General features: G+C 33.0%; 2 long non-coding RNA genes and 2 pseudogenes across 2 annotated transcripts; 2 read left to right on the top strand and 2 right to left on the bottom strand.

Annotated features, from left to right (window-relative positions):
• Positions 1-3,910: 3,910 nt before the first annotated feature.
• Positions 3,911-4,360, top strand: LOC110748514 (secreted RxLR effector protein 161 pseudogene; annotated as a pseudogene).
• Positions 4,361-10,508: 6,148 nt separating this feature from the next.
• Positions 10,509-14,059, top strand: LOC148296197 (uncharacterized). Its single transcript, XR_015833690.1, has 3 exons — positions 10,509-11,112; positions 11,227-11,307; positions 13,911-14,059. It is a non-coding gene; the product is annotated as an uncharacterized LOC148296197 (long non-coding RNA).
• Positions 14,060-14,218: 159 nt separating this feature from the next.
• LOC148296198 (uncharacterized) lies at positions 14,219-17,709 on the bottom strand. Its single transcript, XR_015833691.1, has 3 exons — positions 17,205-17,709; positions 17,010-17,090; positions 14,219-14,406 (listed from the first exon to the last, which is right to left on the bottom strand). It is a non-coding gene; the product is annotated as an uncharacterized LOC148296198 (long non-coding RNA).
• A 6,239-nt stretch (positions 17,710-23,948) lies between these two features.
• On the bottom strand, positions 23,949-24,398 carry LOC148296199 (secreted RxLR effector protein 161 pseudogene; annotated as a pseudogene).
• Positions 24,399-24,633: the final 235 nt, after the last annotated feature.

Here is a 24,633-nt window from a genome sequence, read left to right on the forward strand (position 1 = left end):
TCTATGGCCCTACTATGACACGAAGATTCTAATTGCTGGAATTAAATATAGAATTATGACCTTTTTTTTTAAATATTTGATTGATATTTTATTCTAATGGGAGGGGGCACCGACAATGGGATTCAAATTGATGCCATGGAGTTTCTTGCATTATGACTATTTTTTTATTCCGTCGATATTCTATTCTAAGGGGAAGCCGCACCCACAATGGGATTCAAACTGATGTCATGGGGATTGCAAACAAAGACCTCAACCACTGAGGTAAACCCCCACTGGCAAATATAGAATTATGACTTTAAACTTCAGCTAATAAGGTGTTAATAGAATCTCCAAAGCACACTTTTTTTTTTCTGAAAAAAAATCCGAAGGAGACATTTTTTTTTTTTTGAGTTACAACAATATTCTCATTCTAAGGGGGCGGAGGATGTTTGACACAAGTGCTGCTCATCAAGATCTTCGATAGATTTGTGCAACTGATCAATGCACGCTTTGAAAGAGGCATCCCTCATATGCTTGACTATGAAACCAAGTGGAACAGTCAAAAAACTGAGGAGCAAATTGGCAAAATCCTGCCCTGCTTCGGCATAACAAACAATATCCTTTGAGACGCTAACTGTGAGCTTAACAACAATCTTTTCTTCTTCCTCCTAATTCATTATGTCTCCAAGCAGTAGAGATTCAATACTTGTCAATATTAGTTGATCAAGGCTCAAATTCGGATTTGGAATTGGTACAGGATCAAGCTTTAGTAGAGTTTCAGACAGAGGTTTCTTTGATACTAATGAACGCAGAAGCAAGTTCGAAACCTGGAAAAATAAACCTTGAGGTCAAAAACCACAAACACTACAGTTGTATTAAAAGAAAAATAAAACAATTGGCAAACAACATTCAATTACCTCATGAGCTCCTATATTCAAATTCTTTTGTGCAGAAACTTTTGATTAGTTTGTCTAGGGAATATGATTCTATTGCTGAAGTGATAGAAGAAACAAAGGACACTGAGACTATAGGAGTTCAGGAGGTTATTGGTTCTTTGAAATCCCATGAACAACGTTTGCAAAGGCACACTGAGAAATTGACAAAAAAGGCATTTTCTAGTCGAAGTGTGAATCCTAGGGATCAATCAAACACAGGTCAACTTGGAAGTTCAAAGTCTAAGAAGAACTGGAAACCACAGAAATAGAAGAAAGGGGATGCAAAGTCTGAGAACAATTCCAAGAAGGAAAACCAGAATGAAGGAGCAAAGGGTCCTTGCAAAACAGGTGACAAGCTTCACTATGGTGCTTGTTGGTTCAAAGGCAAGCCTAAATGCTACAAATGTGATAGGTTTGGTCATTTGGCAAAGGACTGCAGAGGCAAACCAGCTCAGACAGCTAACTATGCAACACATAAGGAGGAAGAAGGTACAATGTTTTATGCATGTCATTCTGCTTCTGTAGTGAAAAATAACGATGTGTGGTATGTAGATGGTGCTTGTAGCAATCATATGACCTCACATGAATCCCTTATAATCAATGTTGATACAAATGTCACTACAAAGGTAAAAATGGGCACAAGAGATTTGGTGCAGGGCACTAGTAAAGGTACCTTAGTGATTGACACTGAATTTAGGCCTAGATACATTAAGGAAGTCATGCTTGTACCAGGGGTGGATGAAAATCTGCTCAGTGTTGGTCAGATGGTGGAACATGGATATTCCTTGATTTTTGGAAACTCAATGGTGGAGGTATTTGATGACAACTCAATGGAACACTTGGTTGCTAAAGTTCCAATGACAGGGAATAGATGTTTTCCACTCTCTCTGAAATAAGTGAATTCTGTGGCTATGAAGGCAACTATTGTAGATACTATTTGGTGTTGGCATAGGAGGTTTGGTTTATGGACTGCCAAAAATTGGGAATGCAGAGGGAATTTGCTAAGGCTTTGCAATGGGGAAAGCACATAGAGACTCCTTTGGTAAAGAGAAGACTTGGAGAGCAAGTGAGCCACTGGAACTCATCTACTCAGATGTTTGTGGACCAATGCAGACCACGACTATTGGTGGAAACATCTACTCAGATGTTTATGGACCAATGCACATAGAGAATCCTTTGGTAAAGAGAAGACTTGGAGAGCAAGTGAGCCACTGGAACTCATCTACTCAGATGTTTGTGGACCAATGCAGACCATGACTATTGGTGGAAATAGATGCTTCTTGACTTTTATTGATGATTGCACTAGAATGTGTTGGGTGTATTTCATTCAGTACAAGTCTAAAGTGTTCAATATTTTCAACAACTTTAAGGCTATGGTGGAGCTACAAAGTGGCTACAAGATCAAAAGGCTTAGAAGTGATAGAGGAGGAGAGTATACCTCACTTGAATTTTTGAAGTTCTGTGAAGATGTAGGCATGGAAAGGCAGCTCACTGTGGCTTACTCACCTCAGCAAAATGGGGTTGCTGAGAGGAAAAACAAGACCATTGTTGAAATGAGTAAGGAAATGATGAATGAGAAGAGGCTTCCATTTAAATTCTGGGGAGAGGCAGTGAATATTGCTGTCTACATTCAAAACATGTGTCCCACAAAAGCTTTGCATAATTCAACCTCATTTGAAGCTTTTAGTGGAAGGAAGCCAAGAGTCAAACATTTGAATGTATTTGGCTCTATATGCTTTTGTCATGTGCCTAGTCAGTTGAGATCAAAACTGGAGGATTCAGCTATCAAATGCATTTTTGTTGGCTATGGCAAATGTGAGAAAGGTTATAGAGTGTATAATCTGCATACTAATAAAATTGTAGTTTCTAGAAGTGTGATTTTTTATGAAGGATGTTTCTGGAATTGGAAGAAGCAGAATGTGGAACATGTCACAGTTCCCATGAGTTTGGAAGAGCATCCTAGTGCTACTGAAGAAGAATATGAAGTTACAACTTCATCTACACCAGAAACTCATATTGGAAATTACTCTGGAGCAAATGAAAAAATTTCAGGCTCTACTAATGCTGGCTCACAAAGTGAATCACCAAGTTCTACTCCTGTGAAGCTCAGAGATATAACTGAGATTTATGCTCGATGCAATATGAGCATCATTGAGCCATAAAATTTTGAAGAAGCCTCAAGGGACAAAGCTTGACAACAAGCAATGGAAGCAGAGATGGAAATAATTAAGAAGAATGAGACTTGGGAACTAGTTGACAGACCTAGTGAAAAACCTATATAATTGGTGTTAAATGGGTGTATAAAACCAAATTGAATCTTGATGGTTCAATTCAGAAGCATAAAGCTAGGTTGGTGGTCAAGGGCTATGCACAAAAGCCTGGAATCGATTTCAATGAGACATTTGCTCCTGTGGCTAGATTAGACACTATCAGGACTCTCATAGCTTTGGCAGCTCAAAAGGGTTGGTGGCTATATCAGTTAGATGTCAAATCTGCCTTTCTAAATGGTGTGCTTAAGGAGGAAGTATATGTGGATTAGCCTGATGGTTTTGTGGTTAAACACTATGAGGATAAGGTGTACAAATTGAAGAAAGCCTTGTATGGTTTGAAATAGGCACCAAGGGCCTGGTATGAAGAAATCAATGTTTATCTCATCAGTTGTGGGTATGTTAGAAGCACAAGTGAGGCAACATTGTATTGCAAGACCAAGGAGGATTCAGGAACACTAATTGTCTTAATTTATGTTGATGACATAGTGTATACAAGCATCAGTGAGGAGCTTATTACTGAATTCAAATAAGAAATGATGAGAAGGTATGAAATGACTGATCTGGGACTTCTATATCATTTTCTTGGAATGGCTGTGATTCAAACTAAACATAGCATCTTCATTAGTCAAAAGAAATATGCATTGACTTTATTGAATAAGTTTGGGTTACACCAATGCAAGCCTATTAGCATTCCTTTAGTGACAAGTAAGAAGTTATGCAAAGATGATGGTAGATGAGAATCAATACAGACAAATTGTGGGGAGTCTATTGTACCTAACTGTTACAAGGCCAGACATAATGTTTGCAGCTAGTCTTTTGGCAAGGTTTATGCATTGTCCTACCAAGAAGCACTGTGGGACAGCAAAAAGGGTTTTGAGGTACATACAAGGGACAATAGACTACGGTATTGAATATCAGAAAGGCAATAAGGCTATACTGATAGGATATTGTGACAGTGACTGGAGTGGAAGTCAAGACGACATGAAGAGCACCTCAGGTTATGCTTTCTCATTTGGAAGTGGTGTGTTTTCTTGGGCATCAGTCAAGCAACATAGTGTTGCTCTCTCCACAGCTAAAGCTAAGTATGTTAGTGCAAGTGAAGAACTACTCAGGCTATATGGTCGAGATTTGTGCTTGAGGATTTTGGAGAATTGCAGACAGAAGCAACTCCATTGATGGTAGATAACACCTCTGCCATTGCAATAACCAGAAATCTTGTTTTCCATCAAAAGACCAAGCATATCAATCGCAAATATCACTTCATCCGAGATGCTTTACAAGAAGGTGTAGTGGATTTGAGATATTGCAAATCTGAAGAGCAAGTGGCTGATATCTTCACAAAAGCTCTGCCTAAGGATTCGTTCAACTATTTGAGAGGACTGGTAGGAGTTAAACCAGTTAACAATTTAGAAGGGAATGTTGAAATGTAAATTATTCCCTAGTTTAATCCTTAGCTAGACAAGTGTCAGGCTTTGATGCCATCACACATTGTAGGACTTATATGTCCTAGTTTTATGCCAACTGTACAGCTCATATTGCTAACACAATTGTAAGGCTAGATTTGTTTTCATTTCTTGTTGATGAGCACATAATTATTACATGTAATATCCCTTAAATGATATTTGTTAGTATCTTATGGGCTCGTTTGGTACACAGGATTGGCTTGGACTGGCTTGGACTAAATTTAGTACCATGTTTGTTTTATCTAATCCTAGTCTTAGATGGGATTGCTAATACCGGGCCCACCAAAAACACCTCCTTAGGAGGGGACTACTAATCCCATGTGAAAAGGGAGGATTAGCTAGTCCTAATGCTCACCAATGTATAAAATGCATATATTATATTGTAAAATTAATAACATATATTATTATTATTAAACTTACTTACACATATACTATAATGTACATATATACATGTATATACACATAAATATATCATATATGTATATATGTATATATATACATACACATATATACATATATAATATATATAATATACATATACATATATAATATATATAATATACATATACATATATACATGTATATTATTATTATAATATACCCATATACACATATACATATTAATATTATAATAATAATATACGTGTATATATGTAATATATATTATATATTATATATTATATATTATAATACATATATATATATATGTATATATATTATACCCATGTATGTATTATAGTATACATATACACACATATATACACATATACATTATATATGTATTATATATATTGTAATATACATATATACATGTATATATATATTATAAAATACATATATATATATATATATGTATTATACCCATGTCTATATTATAATATACATATATACACCTATATACACATATATTATATATGTATAATGTATGTATATATTATATATATATATATATATATATATATATATAATATACATATATACATGGGTATAATACATATATATATATATATATATATATTATAAAATACATATATATATATATATGTATATATGTATATACATGTATGTGTACATATATATACATACATATGTTCATATTATTTATAATATACATTATACATGTATATACACATACATGTCACATATATTATAAAATACATATGTACACATACATAATACATGTATTTATACATATATACATATACATAGATAGTTTTGAAGAAAAAAAAAAATCTAGTCCTAGTCCAAGCGTACACCAAACGCAGGATAAGTGTTATCCAACTTAGACCAAGCCAAGCCAAGCCAAGACAGTCCCTAAGTATAGTCCATGCCAAGACAGTCCTGTGTACCAAACGACCCCTATTTGTTTAATTTTGGACTAATTTCTTTGATACATGGGTATGTCACATGTGAGGTGTTGTTGTTACAAGGATGGCTTATTCAACTTGGACAATAAACATGTCATGGGCATTCACATGGGTTGGCAACAAGATGATGAAAGGCTACCTTTTGGAGGTTTGCACATGCCAAAGGAATGCAAAGAGAGAGATGGTTGGCCACCAAAGGAAAGAGATAAGGAAATGGAATCATGATGGCAATAAACAATGGAAGTGGAGCATCAATTGAGGAATTAAAGAAGAAGAAAGCTACGGGAATGGCATGATGGGATAATAATTTATTCAAGACATATTGCAAGGTTGCAACATGAGCTTCTCCTATAAATAGAGAGATCCTCCACACCATTCAACACACACCCAAGCTCCACAACTCTTGAGCTTTCTCTCTTCCCTCCATCTTTCTATGTTTTAATTTCTGTTTTTAGTTTTATTTTATTATGGGGAACTAACTCCCTATCTAAGGCTAGGGAGAAAGCTTTTAATATAAGTGTGTAATTTTTATTAGTTTGATCCAAACTTAAGCTTTAATGTGAATTTGTAGTTTTTGTTCAAATGGAATTTGTATTTTTCTTTTTAATTAATTGATGAATGTTTGATAATCTATTTCATGGGTTCAATCATGTTTTTCCCATTGTGTAGTAAAAACTTTCATGCTTTTAAAAGAGAAGAGAATTACTAAAGATTAATAGATTTTCGACGAAGATTATTTTTTGATAGTTTGTTGCCATTGGTACAAGTTATGCTTAGAATACTTCTAAAGGAAATTAAAAAGAGCTTTAATTATTTTGAACAACTTCATTGGAAAATATTTTGTGGATCAAATTAATAAGAGTTGCATGCTTATGTTAGAAGTGGAAACCCAATGCCTTAGTTTTTTAATCAATTGAATTTTCTTTAAATCAAATCTTGCATAAATCTACCTCTCAATCACACTTGTTCTTTTTCATCTCTGTTATTTTCTTTACACTGCTCTCTGTGGATACGACACTCGGACTTCCGAGCTACACTACTATACGATACATTCCCTTGGGTTTTGCAAAGTGGTACGAACACTTGTAAAAGGTATATTTTTGTTGGAATGAAATCAGCGTGTGTGTGTGTGTGTGCATTGCTATGTTCAATGCTCAGTAACAGACTCTCTCTCTCACAACGTCTCTCTCATTCTTTGCAACTATTTCATATTCTCCTTTCCCAAGAAAACCACTGCAATTGGAATCTCAACAATAGCAACATCTCTTTACATGCTTCAGTCTGGAAAAGTCCCCATACACTGGCAGACAAATTATGCATGCAACGTGATACTGAATGTTTAGTGTCACGCCTGACAATTGTTCCCATTGGTATTATATATCAAGAAACTCAAGAGAACATCAATAAAATCTTCATCAGACTCTACGAAGATAATTTTGTTGCTCCTCTTGTCCACCACGGCCTGCAAGCTTATAATATTCTTCACAGTTTTATCAGCCATTTATAATGTAAGAAAGTAAAAAGCGGTAAGTTGTTTTCCTGCTTAAACATGAAAGGACTTCAAAATATAATTCAAGTATGGCGAAAGAGAGACAAAATTTTGCAGAATTAATAGTTTGAAAAACAGGTCAGAGCTTGAGTAGATAACAAGTATATAATTCAAATCTAAAACCAGCAACCAACATTTTTATCAACATAGCTAGTCTGATCCAGAGTTACGTAGTCCATGAGGAGATTTTGAATGAATAACGTTTTGGGAAAGCTTCATGAAATTCACCAGTCTTTCTCAGTAAATTTGCAGGTCGGCTTTTCCATTTCTGTTTTATATCAATCTATCTTCTAATTAAAGTGAAATTAATATAACAAGTGGGAAAAGAAAATTAGGCATTGATCGACAGGTTCTTCTGTGCAGGAAAGGAAAAGAGCTCTTTCAGTATGCAAGAAATTAATGGACAATTATAATGGAAAATTCCAAACAACTTGACATCATAAGTACATTTAGAAAGAAAAAAAAAAAGACATGGAATTCAAAGTTCAAACCTTTTTGGGTAAAACTGCCGAAGAAAAGGATGAAGCTAAAGAAAACACAAAGACTTAAACAAAGGGCCTGCAGAAAGTAATATATGTAGAAAAAGATCATGAGTCTGGAAAGATGTCAGAGGGAGGATCACTTGATATATGAGGTGCATGTTATGACCCTCCATCCATCCTTAACTTTTGAAAAGGGAAGCATTCATTACTTGACTAGGAACAAACATCCCACTTCACCGTAACCTGAAGATTCCAATCTCTTAAACTAAGAATAGCATTCATAAATAAGAATAGTACAATTCCGAGAAGAGAGAAAAGCAAATAGCCTACATAAGAGGCCTCAGGTCAATCATGAAGCAAAATTCCATTAAAATATCATAATAAAGAAACATCCACCTCCACTGGCACGAACTTGAACCGGTGAGTAAGATTCGTAGTACTAACATAAGAAAGTACAAACACATAATAAACCATATACTGGAGTTCCAGTTTGTAGAAATAGGAGAAGCATCGGATAGAGCAGAGTCACCAAGAAAAGAAACCACCAAAAGACACAAAGCCTGAAACAATTAAAGGTATAGCCGCGAGGCTATACTTGTTTTGACAAGTGGGACCCCAGGCACTAGACGGGTCTCTTTTTTTCCTTATAAATGATATAGCCGCGCGGCTTTACTATGGAGTTTTTTTTACAAAAATAGTATAGCCGCACCGCTATACCTGTTTTGACACAAGGTCGCCCAAGCGCTAGCCAGGTCCTTTTTTTTCAATAAATCGTTTAGCCGCACTCTTGGATATTTTCAAAATAATGCTGCCCGGCTTTACTACCGTTTTTTTTTAATTAAAAAATAATATAGCCACTTGGCTATACCCTTTTTGGACATTTTTTAACATGTGGGCACCTAATCGCTAGGTGGGTGCCTAATCACTAGACGAGCGCCTAGACGCTAGGCGGGTACCCTTTTTTTCTATAAATATTCTATTTGTTGTTTAATTAAATTATTAGAATAATATTGATTGATGTTCCTCAAACAAGCATCACTCAAGAGAATGAGCTAGATTAAAATCAAACATTCCCACAAAAAAAGACGAAGAAAAAATTGAACTCTCAAATTGATTTACTCTGAAATTTCTCTCTCTTCAATATCTGCACTGGATATGTTGAAACTAGCCATTAAATATTAATAAAGTATAAACTAATGCAACTAGGAGAGTACTTTTTTTATTATTATTATTTAAATAAAAGGTATATAATATATTTAAAATACATACATACGTGTACAATACGAGTATTAAAAGTGAAAATGCTAAATTCTTTATATGGGTAATAACTCTGAAAAAGTAAATACTCAAAAGGGTGGACTCGGGTAATGGCCTAAGGGTAATGGATAATGCTCTAAACTATCAACAAACAAAAATTGGGGAAAAACAATTTTTAAAAAAAGATCACAGTATTTGTGTCAAGAGTATAGCCGCAGGGCTATACTATTTATAAAAATAAGAATTAAAAAAAAAAGCACCTGTGAGTGATTCGTGTAAAAACCGTATAGCTGTTTGAGTATATTAGATTTAAAAGGTGTATAGCTGCGCGGCTATATTATTTATTAAAAAATATTTATAAAAAAAGGACTCTTCTAGTTGCATTAGTTTATACTTTTTAGATATTAATTTGCTAGTTTCAATATATATACTTTATAGATTTAAATGTTTTTAAATATATTATTTTTATTCAATATTATGCGAAAATTATATGTATAATACATGAATTTTATGTGTATTATTGAAAATTTTGTACAAAACCAAGTGTATTAAACATGAAAAATACATACATACGTGCACAATACAAGTATTAAAAGTGAAAATGCTAAATTCTTTATAAGGGTCATAACTCTGGAAAAGTAAAAACTCAAAAGGGGACAATAAAGACTACGGTAATGGCCTAATTGTAATGGATAATGCTCTAAACTATTGATAGACAATGCAACACATGTCTAGAAATTCACTAAACTATCTCTAACATAAGCAACCATAAACTTAAAAGGAAAAAAGTACTTTTTTTTTCTTTTTGGGTACGAGGAGACTAAAAGTCACTAAACCAATAACACCAACCGAAACAGTACACATACTGAATTTATTACAAAGACCTTCACTGCACTGAAATAAGAAGACTAATATATTGACAAAATTATTTTCCTTCAAGCATTCTGAAACCGGGACCAGCATTGATGATAAACATGCTAATCAAGGTATGCCTTGTTAACAACATTTTTTCATGGCGTCACAATTCTACCATCGACAATAAAATTTCTAAAAATCCAAACATTTTTAGACCAAAGATATGTTAACTTTTAAGACTTATCTTAGGATAATTGCACCAAAAAGTTATTAAAAAAAAAATCCACAATAAAAAGCAAAAACTACATTGCAGTTATTATTTTATAACAAAACTTATAAGGAACATTAAGACCAGGGCCGGCCCTGAGCCTGGGCACCGAGGGCGACGGCCATGGGCCTCCAATTTTTGGGGCCTCAAAATTTTTTTTTAATATTACTGGAGCCCAAACTTAAATTTTTTTTTATTTATAAAAAACACATATTCTCTTTGCCCATAAAGAGCTTTTCTGCTTCCAAAAAGTTTGTCCCTTTCCCACCGTGTTCTCCTCTCTTTTTAGTTGTTAATATATTCCCTCTCCCACGCTCTGTTCTTTGTCTTTGCCCATAAAAAGCATTTCTGCTTCCAAAAAAATTGTCCCTTTCCCACCGTGTTCTCCTCTCTTTTTATTTGTCAATATATAATATATTACCATTTTCTTTTCATTAAAAAAAATATATTACCCTTCTCCTCCCATGCTCTGTTCTCCCAAGTTATATTTTCCCTTCTCTTCTCCGAAGCTCTCTTCTTGTCTGTCTTTGACCCAAAAGAAAAGCTCTCTTAAATTTATTATTTCCAGTTTTTCTCTCATCCCTCTTTTATCTTTGTCTTTGAATTGATCTATCCAAAGAAATATTTGTAGATTTCTTTCTTCTACACTACAGACTCTAAAAGATTATCTGAGTGAGTGAGGATGAGGTTCGTCAACAATAACCCCATATTTGAATTATTTCCATTATCTTTATACATATTTTTTATATAGATTTGAATTCTTTATACATGTCTTTATACATATTTGTTATATTATTGCAGATGTGCAAGTGCAATATAGATCAATTGAAGTGAAAGCTCTGCAAGAATGAAGCAGTTTAATACAACTTAAGCATAAACCAGGTTGTATTGCTTTTTTTTTTTATTGCTTAAAATCAGTTTTTTTCCTTTGCTGGTTGAGTTTGGTTGCTTTGTTGGTTGTGTTTGGTTGGTTGCTTTGCTAGTTGTAGTAACAAAAATGGTTAGGAAACATGAATCTGGAAGTCAGAAAAGAAATAAAATGAGAAAAATAGAAAAAATGATTCAAACTCAAAAAGGAGCTCTTGATAAGTTTTTTAAAACTAGTTCTTCAATTGAAGATCCATCTGATGAATTAGTTAATGAATCTCAACAACCAATTAGTCAGGAAGAAGATATGATAGAAAATGAAGAGGTTGATGCCCTCATTGAGAATGAAAATAATCATGCTTTGAATATCTATGATCCAAGAATTTGGGATAACATTGATAACAAAACAAAGGATATTTTAATAGAAAAGGGTCCTGTAAGAGAAAGTAATCTAAAGTTTCCTGTTGATGGGCTCTCTAGGCATTTTTCATATTCTTATTTTACAAGAAAGTTATCAAATGGGGAGGGTCAGGATAGAAAATGGCTAGTGTACTCAAAAGATGTGGACAAAGTATATTGTTTTTGTTGTAAGTTATTTAAATCTGTGAAAATTAAAAGTTTGTTGGCAAATGAAGGGCTTAATGACTGGAAACGTTTAAGTGAGAGGCTTAAACAACATGAAACTAGTAGTGAGCATATCAATAACATGACAACTTGGATTGACATGCAAATTAGATTGAAAAAGAATGAAACAATTGATAAAGAGCTACAAGTGCAAATTAAAAAAGAGAAGGAACATTGGAAATTGGTTTTAGTAAGAATAATTTCTGTTGTGAAATGTCTTGCTAAAAGAAATTTAGCTTTTCGTGGAGAGAATGAGAAAATTTACCAAGATAACAATGGTAATTTTTTGGGGCTGCTTGAATTAATTGCGGAATTTGATTTGGTATTGCAAGAGCATTTTAGACGTATTCAGAATGATGAGATTCATTATCACTATCTTAGTCATAAAATTCAAAATGAGTTTATTGGTATGTTAGGCTCCAAGGTTAGAAGTGCTATCATTGAAAAAATCAAAGAGGCAAAATATTTTTCTGTAATACTTGATTGTACTCCGGATGTAAGTAACCATGAGCAAATGACTTTAATAATTCGATGTGTAGATATGTCAAATGCTCCCATAAAGGTAGAAGAGTATTTTTTAGAGTTCTTGAAAGTGGATGATACATCTGGATGTGGGCTTTTTAATGAGTTACAAGCTGTATTACAGTGTCTTACACTTGATATTAATAATGTAAGGGGCCAAGGTTATGATAATGGAGCTAACATGAAGGGGAAAAACAATGGTGTGCAAACAAGGTTTCTGAAAATAAATCCTAGGGCATTTTATATGCCATGTGCTTGTCATTCTCTTAATTTAACAGTTTGTGATATGGCAAACTCTTGTGTTAAAGCTGTGTCATTTTTTGGTGTTGTGCAACGTATGTATACTCTATTTGCTAGTTCTACAAAGAGGTGGAAAATTTTTCAAGATCATGTACATGGATTAACTCTTAAACCATTGTCAACAACAAGATGGGAAAGTCATATTAATGGTGTTCAAGCCATAATAACCCAAACTGATGATATAAGAGAAGCTCTATTTGAATTGTCTAGGGTTAGTGAAGATGCAAAAACAAAGAGTGAAGCTGAATCTTTAGCTACACATGAACTTGAAAATTTTGAATTTTTGTTGGGCATGAGTATATGGCATAACATTTTGAAAAAAATTGACTTGGTTAGCCAAAAATTGCAATATGGAGATATGCAAATTGATGTTGCAATAAAACATTTGAAGGGGCTGGTCTCTTATTTTGTAGACTATAGGGAAAATGGGTTCACATTGGCCCTACTTTCTGCTAAAGAGATTGCATCAAAGATGGAAATTGATCCTGTATTTCCTGAAAAACGTCAAAGTCGAAGAAAAAAACAATTTGATGAAAATGACCATAAAGAGACATTTCAATTTGCTGAAGAATCTTTTAGGGTTAATTATTTTCTTGTTGTAGTTGATGCTGCAATTTCTTCTTTGAGGAGTAGATTTGAACAATTAGAAATATTTGAAGGCATTTTTGGTTTTTTGTTTGATCCTCAGAATTTATTTCAAATGAATTATATTAGATTGCGTGAATGTTGTAGAAATCTTGAAGCTGCATTAACACATAATAATGAATCTGATATTAATGCTGATGATTTGTTTTCTGAATTGGAAGTGTTACAAATGTATTTACCGAAAGAGACAAAGACAGCCATTGAAGTTCTTGAGTTTGTAAAAGTTGTGGATTGTTTTCCAAATGTCTCAATTGCTTATAGAATTATACTGACTCTGCCAGTAACTGTAGCATCTGCAGAAAGAAGTTTTTCAAAATTAAAATTACTAAAATCTTATTTGCGATCAATTATGTCACAAGAAAGGTTAAATGGATTGGCAATCTTATGTATTGAAAAGAATATGTTGGGAAATATTGATTTTGAAGAGGTTATTGATGATTTTGCTTCTCAAAATGCTAGAAGATCAAGAATTTTTAATGTTGGAAAATATTGATTTAATGTTACTGCTTTTGTGTTTTGATTTATAGATGATGGAGTGGAAGTCAAAGCAGCATTTTGTTTACAATTGAGCCATTTGAGAACTAAGCCCTATTGAAGAGCCACTAAGCCACTTGAGAAGCATTTTGTTGTTTATGGATCATGTACTTTTGGTTTTTTTTCGTTAGTTGAATCAAATTATTACATTTAGCAACCTTAGTTGTTTTCGGATACTTTGCCCCCCTATTCATAAAAAGAAAAATGAATGAACACATTCAAGAAAAACATATATCTAAGGGCCTCATTTAATTTTTGGCCATGGGCCACCAAAATGTCAGGGCCGGCCCTGATAGGGGGGCAAAGTATCCGAAAACAACTAAGGTTGCTAAATGTAATAATTTCATTCAACTAACGAAAAAAAACCAAAAGTACATGATCCATAAACAACAAAATGCTTCTCAAGTGGCTTAGTGGCTCTTCAATAGGGCTTAGTTCTCAAATGGCTCAATTGTAAACAAAATGCTGCTTTGACTTCCACTCCATCATCTATAAATCAAAACACAAAAGCAGTAACATTAAATCAATATTTTCCAACATTAAAAATTCTTGATCTTCTAGCATTTTGAGAAGCAAAATCATCAATAACCTCTTCAAAATCAATATTTCCCAACATATTCTTTTCAATACATAAGATTGCCAATCCATTTAACCTTTCTTGTGACATAATTGATCGCAAATAAGATTTTAGTAATTTTAATTTTGAAAAACTTCTTTCTGCAGATGCTACAGTTACTGGCAGAGTCAGTATAATTCTATAAGCAATTGAGACATTTGGAAAACAATCCACAACTTTTACAAACTCAAGAACTTCAATGGCTGTCTTTGTCTCTTTCGGTAAATACATTTGTAACACTTCCAATTCAGAAAACAAATCATCAGCATTAATATCAGATTCATTATTATGTGTTAATGCAGCTTCAAGATTTCTACAACATTCACGCAATCTAATATAATTCATTTGAAATAAATTCTGAGGATCAAACAAAAAACCAAAAATGCCTTCAAATATTTCTAATTGTTCAAATCTACTCCTCAAAGAAGAAATTGCAGCATCAACTACAACAAGAAAATAATTAACCCTAAAAGATTCTTCAGCAGATTGAAATGTCTCTTTATGGTCATTTTCATCAAATTGTTTTTTTCTTCGACTTTGACGTTTTTCAGGAAATACAGGATCAATTTCCATCTTTGATGCAATCTCTTTAGCAGAAAGTAGGGCCAATGTGAACCCATTTTCCCTATAGTCTACAAAATAAGAGACCAGCCCCTTCAAATGTTTTATTGCAACATCAATTTGCATATCTCCATATTGCAATTTTTGGCTAACCAAGTCAATTTTTTTCAAAATGTTATGCCATATACTCATGCCCAACAAAAATTCAAAATTTTCAAGTTCATGTGTAGCTAAAGATTCAGCTTCACTCTTTGTTTTTGCATCTTCACTAACCCTAGACAATTCAAATAGAGCTTCTCTTATATCATCAGTTTGGGTTATTATGGCTTGAACACCATTAATATGACTTTCCCATCTTGTTGTTGACAATGGTTTAAGAGTTAATCCATGTACATGATCTTGAAAAATTTTCCACCTCTTTGTAGAACTAGCAAATAGAGTATACATACGTTGCACAACACCAAAAAATGACACAGCTTTAACACAAGAGTTTGCCATATCACAAACTGTTAAATTAAGAGAATGACAAGCACATGGCATATAAAATGCCCTAGGATTTATTTTCAGAAACCTTGTTTGCACACCATTGTTTTTCCCCTTCATGTTAGCTCCATTATCATAACCTTGGCCCCTTACATTATTAATATCAAGTGTAAGACACTGTAATACAGCTTGTAACTCATTAAAAAGCCCACATCCAGATGTATCATCCACTTTCAAGAACTCTAAAAAATACTCTTCTACCTTTATGGGAGCATTTGACATATCTACACATCGAATTATTAAAGTCATTTGCTCATGGTTACTTACATCCGGAGTACAATCAAGTATTACAGAAAAATATTTTGCCTCTTTGATTTTTTCAATGATAGCACTTCTAACCTTGGAGCCTAACATACCAATAAACTCATTTTGAATTTTATGACTAAGATAGTGATAATGAATCTCATCATTCTGAATACGTCTAAAATGCTCTTGCAATACCAAATCAAATTCCGCAATTAATTCAAGCAGCCCCAAAAAATTACCATTGTTATCTTGGTAAATTTTCTCATTCTCTCCACGAAAAGCTAAATTTCTTTTAGCAAGACATTTCACAACAGAAATTATTCTTACTAAAACCAATTTCCAATGTTCCTTCTCTTTTTTAATTTGCACTTGTAGCTCTTTATCAATTGTTTCATTCTTTTTCAATCTAATTTGCATGTCAATCCAAGTTGTCATGTTATTGATATGCTCACTACTAGTTTCATGTTGTTTAAGCCTCTCACTTAAACGTTTCCAGTCATTAAGCCCTTCATTTGCCAACAAACTTTTAATTTTCACAGATTTAAATAACTTACAACAAAAACAATATACTTTGTCCACATCTTTTGAGTACACTAGCCATTTTCTATCCTGACCCTCCCCATTTGATAACTTTCTTGTAAAATAAGAATATGAAAAATGCCTAGAGAGCCCATCAACAGGAAACTTTAGATTACTTTCTCTTACAGGACCCTTTTCTATTAAAATATCCTTTGTTTTGTTATCAATGTTATCCCAAATTCTTGGATCATAGATATTCAAAGCATGATTATTTTCATTCTCAATGAGGGCATCAACCTCTTCATTTTCTATCATATCTTCTTCCTGACTAATTGGTTGTTGAGATTCATTAACTAATTCATCAGATGGATCTTCAATTGAAGAACTAGTTTTAAAAAACTTATCAAGAGCTCCTTTTTGAGTTTGAATCATTTTTTCTATTTTTCTCATTTTATTTCTTTTCTGACTTCCAGATTCATGTTTCCTAACCATTTTTGTTACTACAACTAGCAAAGCAACCAACCAAACACAACCAACAAAGCAACCAAACTCAACCAGCAAAGGAAAAAAACTGATTTTAAGCAATAAAAAAAAAAAGCAATACAACCTGGTTTATGCTTAAGTTGTATTAAACTGCTTCATTCTTGCAGAGCTTTCACTTCAATTGATCTATATTGCACTTGCACATCTGCAATAATATAACAAATATGTATAAAGACATGTATAAAGAATTCAAATCTATATAAAAAATATGTATAAAGATAATGGAAATAATTCAAATATGGGGTTATTGTTGACGAACCTCATCCTCACTCACTCAGATAATCTTTTAGAGTCTGTAGTGTAGAAGAAAGAAATCTACAAATATTTCTTTGGATAGATCAATTCAAAGACAAAGATAAAAGAGGGATGAGAGAAAAACTGGAAATAATAAATTTAAGAGAGCTTTTCTTTTGGGTCAAAGACAGACAAGAAGAGAGCTTCGGAGAAGAGAAGGGAAAATATAACTTGGGAGAACAGAGCATGGGAGGAGAAGGGTAATATATTTTTTTTAATGAAAAGAAAATGGTAATATATTATATATTGACAAATAAAAAGAGAGGAGAACACGGTGGGAAAGGGACAATTTTTTTGGAAGCAGAAATGCTTTTTATGGGCAAAGACAAAGAACAGAGCGTGGGAGAGGGAATATATTAACAACTAAAAAGAGAGGAGAACACGGTGGGAAAGGGACAAACTTTTTGGAAGCAGAAAAGCTCTTTATGGGCAAAGAGAATATGTGTTTTTTATAAATAAAAAAAAATTTAAGTTTGGGCTCCAGTAATATTAAAAAAAAAATTTGAGGCCCCAAAAATTGGAGGCCCATGGCCGTCGCCCTCGGTGCCCAGGCTCAGGGCCGGCCCTGGTCTTAATGTTCCTTATAAGTTTTGTTATAAAATAATAACTGCAATGTAGTTTTTGCTTTTTATTGTGGATTTTTTTTTTAATAACTTTTTGGTGCAATTATCCTAAGATAAGTCTTAAAAGTTAACATATCTTTGGTCTAAAAATGTTTGGATTTTTAGAAATTTTATTGTCGATGGTAGAATTGTGACGCCATGAAAAAATGTTGTTAACAAGGCATACCTTGATTAGCATGTTTATCATCAATGCTGGTCCCGGTTTCAGAATGCTTGAAGGAAAATAATTTTGTCAATATATTAGTCTTCTTATTTCAGTGCAGTGAAGGTCTTTGTAATAAATTCAGTATGTGTACTGTTTCGGTTGGTGTTATTGGTTTAGTGACTTTTAGTCTCCTCGTACCCAAAAAGAAAAAAAAAGTACTTTTTTCCTTTTAAGTTTATGGTTGCTTATGTTAGAGATAGTTTAGTGAATTTCTAGACATGTGTTGCATTGTCTATCAATAGTTTAGAGCATTATCCATTACAATTAGGCCATTACCGTAGTCTTTATTGTCCCCTTTTGAGTTTTTACTTTTCCAGAGTTATGACCCTTATAAAGAATTTAGCATTTTCACTTTTAATACTTGTATTGTGCACGTATGTATGTATTTTTCATGTTTAATACACTTGGTTTTGTACAAAATTTTCAATAATACACATAAAATTCATGTATTATACATATAATTTTCGCATAATATTGAATAAAAATAATATATTTAAAAACATTTAAATCTATAAAGTATATATATTGAAACTAGCAAATTAATATCTAAAAAGTATAAACTAATGCAACTAGAAGAGTCCTTTTTTTATAAATATTTTTTAATAAATAATATAGCCGCGCAGCTATACACCTTTTAAATCTAATATACTCAAACAGCTATACGGTTTTTACACGAATCACTCACAGGTGCTTTTTTTTTTAATTCTTATTTTTATAAATAGTATAGCCCTGCGGCTATACTCTTGACACAAATACTGTGATCTTTTTTTAAAAATTGTTTTTCCCCAATTTTTGTTTGTTGATAGTTTAGAGCATTATCCATTACCCTTAGGCCATTACCCGAGTCCACCCTTTTGAGTATTTACTTTTTCAGAGTTATTACCCATATAAAGAATTTAGCATTTTCACTTTTAATACTCGTATTGTACACGTATGTATGTATTTTAAATATATTATATACCTTTTATTTAAATAATAATAATAAAAAAAGTACTCTCCTAGTTGCATTAGTTTATACTTTATTAATATTTAATGGCTAGTTTCAACATATCCAGTGCAGATATTGAAGAGAGAGAAATTTCAGAGTAAATCAATTTGAGAGTTCAATTTTTTCTTCGTCTTTTTTTGTGGGAATGTTTGATTTTAATCTAGCTCATTCTCTTGAGTGATGCTTGTTTGAGGAACATCAATCAATATTATTCTAATAATTTAATTAAACAACAAATAGAATATTTATAGAAAAAAAGGGTACCCGCCTAGCGTCTAGGCGCTCGTCTAGTGATTAGGCACCCACCTAGCGATTAGGTGCCCACATGTTAAAAAATGTCCAAAAAGGGTATAGCCAAGTGGCTATATTATTTTTTAATTAAAAAAAAACGGTAGTAAAGCCGGGCAGCATTATTTTGAAAATATCCAAGAGTGCGGCTAAACGATTTATTGAAAAAAAAGGACCTGGCTAGCGCTTGGGCGACCTTGTGTCAAAACAGGTATAGCGGTGCGGCTATACTATTTTTGTAAAAAAAACTCCATAGTAAAGCCGCGCGGCTATATCATTTATAAGGAAAAAAAGAGACCCGTCTAGTGCCTGGGGTCCCACTTGTCAAAACAAGTATAGCCTCGCGGCTATACCTTTAATTGTTTCAGGCTTTGTGTCTTTTGGTGGTTTCTTTTCTTGGTGACTCTGCTCTATCCGATGCTTCTCCTATTTCTACAAACTGGAACTCCAGTATATGGTTTATTATGTGTTTGTACTTTCTTATGTTAGTACTACGAATCTTACTCACCGGTTCAAGTTCGTGCCAGTGGAGGTGGATGTTTCTTTATTATGATATTTTAATGGAATTTTGCTTCATGATTGACCTGAGGCCTCTTATGTAGGCTATTTGCTTTTCTCTCTTCTCGGAATTGTACTATTCTTATTTATGAATGCTATTCTTAGTTTAAGAGATTGGAATCTTCAGGTTACGGTGAAGTGGGATGTTTGTTCCTAGTCAAGTAATGAATGCTTCCCTTTTCAAAAGTTAAGGATGGATGGAGGGTCATAACATGCACCTCATATATCAAGTGATCCTCCCTCTGACATCTTTCCAGACTCATGATCTTTTTCTACATATATTACTTTCTGCAGGCCCTTTGTTTAAGTCTTTGTGTTTTCTTTAGCTTCATCCTTTTCTTCGGCAGTTTTACCCAAAAAGGTTTGAACTTTGAATTCCATGTCTTTTTTTTTTTCTTTCTAAATGTACTTATGATGTCAAGTTGTTTGGAATTTTCCATTATAATTGTCCATTAATTTCTTGCATACTGAAAGAGCTCTTTTCCTTTCCTGCACAGAAGAACCTGTCGATCAATGCCTAATTTTCTTTTCCCACTTGTTATATTAATTTCACTTTAATTAGAAGATAGATTGATATAAAACAGAAATGGAAAAGCCGACCTGCAAATTTACTGAGAAAGACTGGTGAATTTCATGAAGCTTTCCCAAAACGTTATTCATTCAAAATCTCCTCATGGACTACGTAACTCTGGATCAGACTAGCTATGTTGATAAAAATGTTGGTTGCTGGTTTTAGATTTGAATTATATACTTGTTATCTACTCAAGCTCTGACCTGTTTTTCAAACTATTAATTCTGCAAAATTTTGTCTCTCTTTCGCCATACTTGAATTATATTTTGAAGTCCTTTCATGTTTAAGCAGGAAAACAACTTACCGCTTTTTACTTTCTTACATTATAAATGGCTGATAAAACTGTGAAGAATATTATAAGCTTGCAGGCCGTGGTGGACAAGAGGAGCAACAAAATTATCTTCGTAGAGTCTGATGAAGATTTTATTGATGTTCTCTTGAGTTTCTTGATATATAATACCAATGGGAACAATTGTCAGGCGTGACACTAAACATTCAGTATCACGTTGCATGCATAATTTGTCTGCCAGTGTATGGGGACTTTTCCAGACTGAAGCATGTAAAGAGATGTTGCTATTGTTGAGATTCCAATTGCAGTGGTTTTCTTGGGAAAGGAGAATATGAAATAGTTGCAAAGAATGAGAGAGACGTTGTGAGAGAGAGAGTCTGTTACTGAGCATTGAACATAGCAATGCACACACACACACACACGCTGATTTCATTCCAACAAAAATATACCTTTTACAAGTGTTCGTACCACTTTGCAAAACCCAAGGGAATGTATCGTATAGTAGTGTAGCTCGGAAGTCCGAGTGTCGTATCCACAGAGAGCAGTGTAAAGAAAATAACAGAGATGAAAAAGAACAAGTGTGATTGAGAGGTAGATTTATGCAAGATTTGATTTAAAGAAAATTCAATTGATTAAAAAACTAAGGCATTGGGTTTCCACTTCTAACATAAGCATGCAACTCTTATTAATTTGATCCACAAAATATTTTCCAATGAAGTTGTTCAAAATAATTAAAGCTCTTTTTAATTTCCTTTAGAAGTATTCTAAGCATAACTTGTACCAATGGCAACAAACTATCAAAAAATAATCTTCGTCGAAAATCTATTAATCTTTAGTAATTCTCTTCTCTTTTAAAAGCATGAAAGTTTTTACTACACAATGGGAAAAACATGATTGAACCCATGAAATAGATTATCAAACATTCATCAATTAATTAAAAAGAAAAATACAAATTCCATTTGAACAAAAACTACAAATTCACATTAAAGCTTAAGTTTGGATCAAACTAATAAAAATTACACACTTATATTAAAAGCTTTCTCCCTAGCCTTAGATAGGGAGTTAGTTCCCCATAATAAAATAAAACTAAAAACAGAAATTAAAACATAGAAAGATGGAGGGAAGAGAGAAAGCTCAAGAGTTGTGGAGCTTGGGTGTGTGTTGAATGGTGTGGAGGATCTCTCTATTTATAGGAGAAGCTCATGTTGCAACCTTGCAATATGTCTTGAATAAATTATTATCCCATCATGCCATTCCCGTAGCTTTCTTCTTCTTTAATTCCTCAATTGATGCTCCACTTCCATTGTTTATTGCCATCATGATTCCATTTCCTTATCTCTTTCCTTTGGTGGCCAACCATCTCTCTCTTTGCATTCCTTTGGCATGTGCAAACCTCCAAAAGGTAGCCTTTCATCATCTTGTTGCCAACCCATGTGAATGCCCATGACATGTTTATTGTCCAAGTTGAATAAGCCATCCTTGTAACAACAACACCTCACATGTGACATACCCATGTATCAAAGAAATTAGTCCAAAATTAAACAAATAGGGGTCGTTTGGTACACAGGACTGTCTTGGCATGGACTATACTTAGGGACTGTCTTGGCTTGGCTTGGCTTGGTCTAAGTTGGATAACACTTATCCTGCGTTTGGTGTACGCTTGGACTAGGACTAGATTTTTTTTTTTCTTCAAAACTATCTATGTATATGTATATATGTATAAATACATGTATTATGTATGTGTACATATGTATTTTATAATATATGTGACATGTATGTGTATATACATGTATAATGTATATTATAAATAATATGAACATATGTATGTATATATATGTACACATACATGTATATACATATATACATATATATATATATATGTATTTTATAATATATATATATATATATATATATGTATTATACCCATGTATATATGTATATTATATATATATATATATATATATATATATATATATATATATAATATATACATACATTATACATATATAATATATGTGTATATAGGTGTATATATGTATATTATAATATAGACATGGGTATAATACATATATATATATATGTATTTTATAATATATATATACATGTATATATGTATATTACAATATATATAATACATATATAATGTATATGTGTATATATGTGTGTATATGTATACTATAATACATACATGGGTATAATATATATACATATATATATATATGTATTATAATATATAATATATATTACATATATACACGTATATTATTATTATAATATTAATATGTATATGTGTATATGGGTATATTATAATAATAATATACATGTATATATGTATATGTATATTATATATATTATATATGTATATGTATATTATATATATTATATATGTATATATGTGTATGTATATATATACATATATACATATATGATATATTTATGTGTATATACATGTATATATGTACATTATAGTATATGTGTAAGTAAGTTTAATAATAATAATATATGTTATTAATTTTACAATATAATATATGCATTTTATACATTGGTGAGCATTAGGACTAGCTAATCCTCCCTTTTCACATGGGATTAGTAGTCCCCTCCTAAGGAGGTGTTTTTGGTGGGCCCGGTATTAGCAATCCCATCTAAGACTAGGATTAGATAAAACAAACATGGTACTAAATTTAGTCCAAGCCAGTCCAAGCCAATCCTGTGTACCAAACGAGCCCATAAGATACTAACAAATATCATTTAAGGGATATTACATGTAATAATTATGTGCTCATCAACAAGAAATGAAAACAAATCTAGCCTTACAATTGTGTTAGCAATATGAGCTGTACAGTTGGCATAAAACTAGGACATATAAGTCCTACAATGTGTGATGGCATCAAAGCCTGACACTTGTCTAGCTAAGGATTAAACTAGGGAATAATTTACATTTCAACATTCCCTTCTAAATTGTTAACTGGTTTAACTCCTACCAGTCCTCTCAAATAGTTGAACGAATCCTTAGGCAGAGCTTTTGTGAAGATATCAGCCACTTGCTCTTCAGATTTGCAATATCTCAAATCCACTACACCTTCTTGTAAAGCATCTCGGATGAAGTGATATTTGCGATTGATATGCTTGGTCTTTTGATGGAAAACAAGATTTCTGGTTATTGCAATGGCAGAGGTGTTATCTACCATCAATGGAGTTGCTTCTGTCTGCAATTCTCCAAAATCCTCAAGCACAAATCTCGACCATATAGCCTGAGTAGTTCTTCACTTGCACTAACATACTTAGCTTTAGCTGTGGAGAGAGCAACACTATGTTGCTTGACTGATGCCCAAGAAAACACACCACTTCCAAATGAGAAAGCATAACCTGAGGTGCTCTTCATGTCGTCTTGACTTCCACTCCAGTCACTGTCACAATATCCTATCAGTATAGCCTTATTGCCTTTCTGATATTCAATACCGTAGTCTATTGTCCCTTGTATGTACCTCAAAACCCTTTTTGCTGTCCCACAGTGCTTCTTGGTAGGACAATGCATAAACCTTGCCAAAAGACTAGCTGCAAACATTATGTCTGGCCTTGTAACAGTTAGGTACAATAGACTCCCCACAATTTGTCTGTATTGATTCTCATCTACCATCATCTTTGCATAACTTCTTACTTGTCACTAAAGGAATGCTAATAGGCTTGCATTGGTGTAACCCAAACTTATTCAATAAAGTCAATGCATATTTCTTTTGACTAATGAAGATGCTATGTTTAGTTTGAATCACAGCCATTCCAAGAAAATGATATAGAAGTCCCAGATCAGTCATTTCATACCTTCTCATCATTTCTTATTTGAATTCAGTAATAAGCTCCTCACTGATGCTTGT

This window comes from Prunus avium, chromosome 2 (genome assembly GCF_965620075.1).
Source record: "Prunus avium chromosome 2, drPruAviu1.hap1.1, whole genome shotgun sequence".
Lineage (NCBI taxonomy): Eukaryota > Viridiplantae > Streptophyta > Magnoliopsida > Rosales > Rosaceae > Prunus > Prunus avium.